Genomic DNA, 8975 nt, shown 5'->3' on the forward strand with positions numbered 1-8975 from the left:
TCAGACACAGAGAACGCCGCGCAACCACAACAGGCGCAGGCAGGCGCAAAGCCCAAATGGACAGTCACGCTGACACAAAAGGCCCGCAAAAAATATGAGACTGACATTGAATCGCACCGCGCTAAATTAGAGTTGGCCTGGAACACTACCACACTTGGAATATGCAATGTCGCCGGCGCTGGCAATTCTGTACAACAGCTTGAGCAGGCAATAACTCAATTAAAGATAGATCATGCATGCTACCAAGGGCTGTCAGAGGCAAACGTCACTTACCTGGCCAGAGCTAACACCGGCGAAAGCCTGCAAGAAAGGGACTTACAGCATAACATTGACTTGACACGTGACAGCCGCGTGCGAACCTCTATCACGGAAGCCGAGAGTAAGAGGAAAGACCTTTTGCTGGAAACCGCATCGCAGAGCTCAAGCATATCCAGGCATTCTTGAAGGTCAGCCAGATCAGCGCGATCTAACGCGTCCAGCGCTAGCGCAAGCGCTACCAAGGCGCGAGCCTCCGCAGAGGCCGCACGTGCCAGGGCCGAATATGGTCGGAGAGAGGCAACCGTGCGGGCAGAAAGAGCGCGCATAGAAGAGGAAGAGCGGAATGCCGCCGCGCGTAGAAAGGCAGAATTGGACGCGGATCTAGAGGCCCTAAATCAAGAGAAGGAAGCCGCCATAGCCCAAGCTGAAGTCCTAGAAGCAGCCGCGAGACAGGACGGCGGGGAGCAACCGTACAGACAGCCTCAGAGGATCCAGCCCGACGCACTGAAGACTACGTAAGGAGCCTCTTCAGCATAAACACCAGCGCACCATCTCAACACGCAGGGAGTGACACCACAGACACCGAAGACTTGCTAGGACCACGAGGAGAAGACGCTGCTCCGTCAGTGGCACATGCTGCCTGGGATAGCCACAGCCACAACAGTGATCCACACGCCAGCGCGCACACGGATGCACTACAATGGGCTCGCCATCCAGGTACACCCACACGGGAGAACACAGCCCCTCACACCGACCAGCAGTCATCACGCGTCCCCGCCAAGGAAGAGACGACCACACGGACCCTCCCAGCAATTACCTCAGAACGGTACCAACACGCCGATGCCTCAGGTCTGACAGACATAGCCAAATACATGATCCGGCGTGACCTGGTGCACACAGGACTCATCCGCTTCGACGACCGCCCTGAGAACTACCGGACGTGGAAGTTCACGTTCAAAGACGCAATCAACAGCTTGGACTTCTCAGCAAGGGAAGAGCTCAACCTGCTATTCAAGTTCCTGGGGAACGAATCCAGAGAGTACGCGAATAGACTGCGGACGGCAAACGCGCATCAACCCCAAGTAGGTCTTGACCTAGTGTGGGAAAGGCTAGAAGAGTCCTACGGCAGCCCCGAAGCAGTTGAGGATTCACTCTTCAAAAGAATTGAAAGCTTCCCCAAGATCACAACTAAAGACTACTCGAAGTTACGGGAGCTCGGGGGTTACCTGCTGCAAGAACTGGAGTTCGCAAGGAAAGACCACTCCTTAATAGGTCTCAACGTCCTAGACTCAGCTCGTGGAGTGAGACCCATCCTGGAGAAGCTACCCTTCAACCTCCAAGGAAAATGGATCTCACAAGGCTCCAAATACAAAAGGGAGAAGCAAGTCGTCTACCCCCCATTCTCCGTTTTTTTGAGCTTCATTCGCGAAGCAGCAAGGATGAGGAACTACCCCAGCTTCTTCTTAGGTGCGCAAACCACATACAGTGCAAGCAGCCTGAGGAACGAGAGACCAGCGACGAGATATGGTAACCCCCAAACACCCATCTCGACCCGCAGGACGGACGTGCCTCCCACGACCCAAACTACTCCCGATCAGTCGGTCACCGGAGACAAGGAACCAAGGGACCCAAACAGGGAATGCCCCATACACAAGAAGCCACACCCACTCAACAAGTGCTTTGGGTTCAGGATGAAGTCCCTAGAGGAACGCAAGAGGTTACTTGGAGAATTCGGGGTTTGCTTCAAGTGCTGCGGTTCCACGACTCACCTAGCCAGGGACTGTAAAGAAGAGATCAAATGCACAGTGTGCGAAAGTGACAAGCACGTGACATCGTTACACCCAGAGGCGCTGACACTCCACCAACTCAAGAACCCATCCTCCGTAGCGGAGCACGGCGGGGAGAAAGAAGGAGAGACAACATCCGTCACATCTCAGCGCACTGAGGTTTGCGGAAAAGAAGGTGACAAAATGTCCTGCTCCAAAATATGCCTCGTCGCAGTGCACCCCCAGGGACAACCTGAGAAGGCTATTCGGATGTACGCAATCCTCGACGACCAGAGCAACCGATCGCTGGTCAGGTCAGAGTTCTTCGACATGTTTAACATACAAGACGGTGCTTCTCCTTACACTCTCAGAACGTGCGCAGGGCGAATGGAGACCACAGGGAGAAGAGTGAATGGCTACACCATAAGCTCAATAGACGGCAAAGTGAACATGCCCCTTCCCGCACTCATCGAGTGCAACCACATGGCCACAAACAGGGATGAGATTCCCACACCAGACGTGGCACTCCATTACCCCCACCTCAAAGGAATAGCCAACCACATCCGGCCGGTAGAACAAGGCGCCAAGATCCTGCTGCTGCTCGGTAGGGACATCATGAGGGTACATAAAGTCCGTAAACAGCATAACGGACCCCACAACGCGCCATACGCCCAAAGACTTGACCTAGGATGGGTGATAGTGGGCAACTCGTGCACTAACAGAGAGCACGGGCAAGACTACGTTGATGCCCGCAGAACGGAGGTGACAGAATGTGGACACACATCTCTCTCTGAACCATGTCTTGGCCATCTCCAAGTGACCGAAGGGCCAAGTGAAGAGAAAAGACAAGGCCATACCCCTGAGATCAACAAAGACATCCTCTCATATGACACATACCCCTCACCTATTCCCTATAAACACATTAGGGACACATACCCCTCACCTATTGCCTATAAACACATCAGGGATACATACCCCTCACCTATTGCCTATAAACACATCAGGGATACATACCTCTCACCTATTGCCTATAAACACATTAGGGACACATACCCCTCACCTATTCCCTATAAACACATTAGGGACACATACCCCTCACCTATTCCTATAAAAACATTAGGAACACATACCCTTCACCAATTCCCTATAAACACATTACGGACACATACTCCTCACCTATTCCCTATAAACACATTAGGGACACATACCCCTCACCTAATCCCTATTAACACATTAGGAATACATACCCCTCACCTATTCCTATAAACACATTAGGGACACATACCCCTCACCTATTCCCTATAAACACATTAGGGACACATACCCATCACCTAATCCCTATAAACATATTAAGGACACATACCCCTCACCTATTCCCTATAAACACATTAGGGACACATACCACTCACCTATTCCCTATAAACCCATTAGGGACACATACCCCTCACCTATTCCTATAAGCACATCAGGGACACATACCTCTCACCTATTCCCTATAAACACATTAGGGACACATACCCCTCACCTATTCCCTATAAACCCATTAGGGACACATACCTCTCACCTATTACCTATAAACACATTAGGGACACATACCTCTCACCTATTCCCTATAAACACATTAGGGACACATACCCCTCACCTATTCCCTATAAACCCATTAGGGACACATACCTCTCACCTATTACCTATAAACACATTAGGGACACATACCCCTCACCTATTCCCTATAAACCCATTAGGTACACATACCTCTCACCTATTCCTATAAACCCATTAGGGACACATACCTCTCACCTATTCCTATAAACACATCAGGGACACATACCCCTCACCTATTCCCTATAAACACATTAGAGACACATACCTCTCACCTATTCCCTATAAACACATCAGGGACACATACCTCTCACCTATTCCTATAAACACACCAGGAACACGTACCCCTCACCTATTCCCTATAAACACATCAGGGACACATACCCCTCACCTATTCCCTATAAACACATTAGGGACACATACCTCTCACCTATTCCCTATAAACACATTAGGGACACATACCTCTCACCTATTCCCTATAAACACATTAGGGACACATACCTCTCACCTATTGCCTATAAACACATCAGGGACACATACCCCTCACCTATTCCCTATAAACACATTAGGGACACATACCCCTCACCTATTGCCTATAAACACATGAGGGATACATACCTTTCACCTATTGCCTATAAACACATTAGGGACACATACCCTTCACCTATTCCCTATAAACACATCAGGGATACATACCTCTCACCTATTCCCTATAAACACATTAAGGATAACACTTAATTCCCATAAATCTCTCCTACAGACTCTATGGTCGGTGCTTGCCGCCCCCATGTCTGTAGCATACAGCATGTATTGTGTTGTCAGAGAAAGGCACTGCAGGTGTTTGGTTAGCATCAGATACAAGGGCCCACTAAGTTTGTGTGATCCCACAGCCTTGTGTATGAATGGACAACGGCAGAGGCTTTCACATAAAGAATTAGAATAATTGTAGCAGCTATTAGAATAATTTCTGAGGGTGATGATTAATTCCTCGGTAGCGAGTATTTGTGGCCACAGTTCCCTGGTACCCCACTGGGGACAGCAGCAGGACAGGCTGGTGATACATAGAATTTAGCAGCGGGGTTGATTGGGGACTGACAGGGCCAGAGAGAGAGGGGGAGGGAGAGAAAGCGAGAGGGAGGGAGAGAAAGAAAAAAAGAGAGAAATGGAGATAGGAGGTGAGAGGGGAAGAGAAGAAGAGAGAGAGAAAGAGGTGGGGAAGAAGAAGGGGGAGAGAGGGAGCTCAGAAAGAGAGGGGGAGGGAGAGAAAACGAGAGAGAGGGAGAGTGGGAGAAAGAGAGATAGAGAGACATGGAGAGTGTGGGTGAGGGGAAGAGAGGGAAAGAGAAAGAGGGGGGAGAGAGGGAGCACAGAGAGAGAGAGGGAGGGAGAGAGAGAGGGTAGACAGAGGGGGAGAGAGGGGGCGGAGAGAGAGGGAGACAGAGAAAAAGAGAGGGATGGACAGAAAGGGAGGGAGAGAGCGAGAGAGACAGGTAGGGAGAGAGAGCGGGGGGAGAGAGAGAGTGGTGGAGAGAGAGCGGGAGGGAGGGCGCGGGGGGGATAGAGAGCAGGGGGGGAGAGAGCCAGAGGAGAGAGGGCCGGAGGGGTGGAGAGAGAGTGGGCGGGAGAGAGAGCGGGGGAGAGAGGGAGGGGGGGAAGAGAGAGAGAACAAGTAGACATCATAGAAGGCAAAGCAAGATCAAAAGAGTGAGATCAAAAACAAGACAGAGAGAGAGAGCAAAAGAGAGAGGAGATTGCACAGGCCAGCGCCCCAGATCCGGTTCTAACTCTTATTGACCAGAACAGACGTTAACGCAGTATCTGGTGCATTGGCCTGTTCCGGAGCTGGGTGAATCCACCTCAGAGAGACTGTAAACCCCATCATATGACAGAGGGACCAAACAGGACAGAGGGAGGACCAAACAGGACAGAGGGAGGAACATACAGGACCAAGGGAGGACCATGCAGGACAGAGGGAAGACCAAACAGGACCGAGGGAGGACCATACAGGACCGAGGGAGGACCATACAGGACCGAGGGAGGACCATACAGGACAGAGGGAGGACCATACAGGACCGAGGGAGGACCATACAGGACCGAGGGAGGACCATACAGGACAGAGGGAGGACGGAGGACCATGCAGGACAGAGGGAAGACCATGCAGGACAGAGGGAGGACCATACAGGACCGAGGGAGGACCATGCAGGACAGAGGGAAGACCATGCAGGACAGAGGGAGGACTATACAGGACAGAGGGAGGACCATACAGGACAGAGGGAGGACCATACAGGACAGAGGGAGGACGGAGGACCATGCAGGACAGAGGGAAGACCATGCAGGACAGAGGGAGGACCATACAGGACCGAGGGAGGACCATGCAGGACAGAGGGAAGACCATGCAGGACAGAGGGAGGACCATACAGGACAGAGGGAGGACCATACAGGACAGAGGGAGGACCATACAGGACAGAGGGAGGACGGAGGACCATGCAGGACAGAGGGAAGACCATGCAGGACAGAGGGAGGACCATACAGGACCGAGGGAGGACCATGCAGGACAGAGGGAAGACCATGCAGGACAGAGGGAGGACCATACAGGACAGAGGGAGGACCATACAGGACAGAGGGAGGACGGAGGACCATGCAGGACAGAGGGAAGACCATGCAGGACAGAGGGAGGACCATACAGGACCGAGGGAGGACCATGCAGGACAGAGGGAGGACGGAGGACCATGCAGGACAGAGGAAAGACCATGCAGGACAGAGGGAGGACCATACAGGACCGAGGGAGGACCATGCAGGACAGAGGGAAGACCATGCAGGACAGAGGGAGGACCATACAGGACAGAGGGAGGACCAAACAGGACAGAGGGAGGACCAAACAGGACAGAGGGAGGACCATACAGGACAGAGGGAGGACCATACAGGACAGAGGGAGGACCATACAGGACAGAGGGAGGACCATACAGGACAGAGGGAGGACCATACAGGAGAGAGGGAGGACCAAACAGGACCGAGGGAGGACCATACAGGACAGAGGGAGGACCATACTTACTAACAGTATTCTGCCGTTAGACTGCTTGCAGTCTCTTCACGTTAACACGCTGTAAGAAAGCTGGACGGGGTGTGACGCCAGAAGACTGCTTAGTAAACATGGGACAATATGCTGAGAGGCTTCCCTGCGCTAGAGAAGATTTGTATCCCGTTTATTTGGAAGGAGCGGATATCTTCTCCAGCGCAGTATTCAGAGAGAAGGGGGCGAGAGAGGGCGAGAGAGGACAAGAGAGGGCGAGAGAGGGCGAGAAAGCAGGAGAGAAGAAAATGGCGAGTCGGTGATGAGAGACAGGCAGGCATAGATATAACCCATGGGCATCTACCTCAAGACAGTCTAATCAACTCACAGAGGAGAGGAAGAGGGGGAGAGAGGGTGAAAAGGGGGGATGGAGAGAGAGAGAAGGGGGGAGAGAGAATGGGGGTGGGAGAGTGAAGGGGGGAGGGAGGGAGAGAGAGAGAAGGGGGAGGGAGAAAGAAGGGAAGAGGGAGAGGGGGGAGGGAGAGGGGGGGGGAGTGAGAGGGGGGAGGGAGAGGGAAGAGGGAGAGGGGTGGAGGGAGAGGGGGGAGGGAGAGGGAAGAGGGAGGGGGGAAGGAGAGAGAAGGGGGTGGGAGAGAGAAGGGGGAGGGAGGGAGAGAGAGAGAAGGGGGAGGGAGAAAGAAGGGAAGAGGGAGAGGGAGAGGGGAGAGGGGGAGGGAGAGGGGGGAAGGAGAGGGAAGGGAGAGAGAATGGGGATGTGAGAGAGAAAGAGAGAGAGAGAGAGAGAGAGAGAGAGAGAGAGAGAGAGAGAGAGAGAGAGAGAGAGAGAGAGAGAGAGAGAGAGAGAGAGAGAGAGAGAGAGAGAGAGAGGAGGGAGAGAAGGGGGAGGGAGAGAGAGTGAAAGAGAAGGGGGAGGGAGCGACAGGGAAAGAGGAGGGAGAGTGTGAAGGTTAGAGAGTAGGTAAGAGAGAGAGAAGGGGGAGGGAAAGAAGGGAGAGAGAGAAATATAGAGAGGAGAGGGGGGGGGAGAAGAGAGAGATGGTGAGAAGGAGAGGGGGAGAATCCTAATTGTGTAATATTTATGAGCCTCCCCAGAAAGGACACGTTAGACCAGAAATGTAGGAGCGACCAGAGGAGAGTCAGAGAGAGAGAAAGATCAAGGCAAGAGTTACTAGACTGAAAAAGTGAGACAGGGACAAGCTAACCAGAGAGAGAAGCCCGTGCAGAGCTACAGCGAGAGGTGAGTCCATCCTGGGGCTACCACAGAGGCAGGGATCCCAGGGAATCGCCCGGATTCAGAGTCTCGGGACAGGTTCACTAAGCAGTGCTATTCAATAAGACACCTCCTGCCCTGGAAGACACTTTACAGCACATTCTCATGAGGGCTATGTCTATTGTGCCGCTACAAGTAGCGCGTCTCTGTGCACCAATGTACACAGTCGTCATATGTGTTGAGCGGGGCATTAACCCTTTCTCGCGCGGGGGGGGGGGGGGAATGGCACCAGGGGGGTGGCGTTTAGAGGCGGAGTTGGAATGCCGACTGTGGCCCACACGTGCAGACGAGACGTAATAACAAATTGCAACTTTGTGTCATTTCTGAGCGACAGCCGTGCGTGAAAATTGCCCGTCAACGTTTTCCTGGCGTGGACGCAAGCAGGCGTTTTCTGTGTGGGCCTGACGCGGGCTATACTAAGGCTACGTCCATAGCAGGGGAAGCCGCGCTGAGCCGCGCGGACGCTCAGTGCTGAGCCCCGGCATCCTCAATGAGGATGTCTTTAGAGGGGGCTCACGCGAGCGTCCGCAGGCGTGCTGAGGCGTTGGGATTTTCAGCCGAGAGCAGAGCCTGTTTCTCAGCGCGCTGTCGGCTGAAAACCTCCAATCACAGCAAAGCAGCGTCAACGTCATGGCACCTTGACGTTGACGGCGGTGCGTCGCGGGCTGTTGGCCCAGCGACGTCACTGCCCCGCCTCCCCCCCGATCGCGCACGCTGGCTCGCCTGCCAGTACATGGGATCGCTCCTGACCGGGCAGGCGAGCGTCAGCGCGGAGGAGCGCAGGCTGAGGCTCTATGGACGTAGAGTACGGAAATCTGAGCTGAATGTGAGAATAGGAATAACTAGCGGACAGTCCCGGCACTGAGCGGGAATTCTAAGAAACCCCAAAACACTGACCTTTATACACGCAGAATTACATTTATTAGTTTCTTCATTCATTTTTTTGTAGGTATTTTTATTTTAATGCTGGTGGGGAAACTATATTTTGGTTTTTCCATCAGGCGCATACACATACCCATCCTGCAGGGGGCAGTGTTACTAACATACCCAG

This window comes from Ascaphus truei, chromosome 17, assembly GCF_040206685.1.
Source record: "Ascaphus truei isolate aAscTru1 chromosome 17, aAscTru1.hap1, whole genome shotgun sequence".
Classification (NCBI taxonomy): domain Eukaryota; kingdom Metazoa; phylum Chordata; class Amphibia; order Anura; family Ascaphidae; genus Ascaphus; species Ascaphus truei.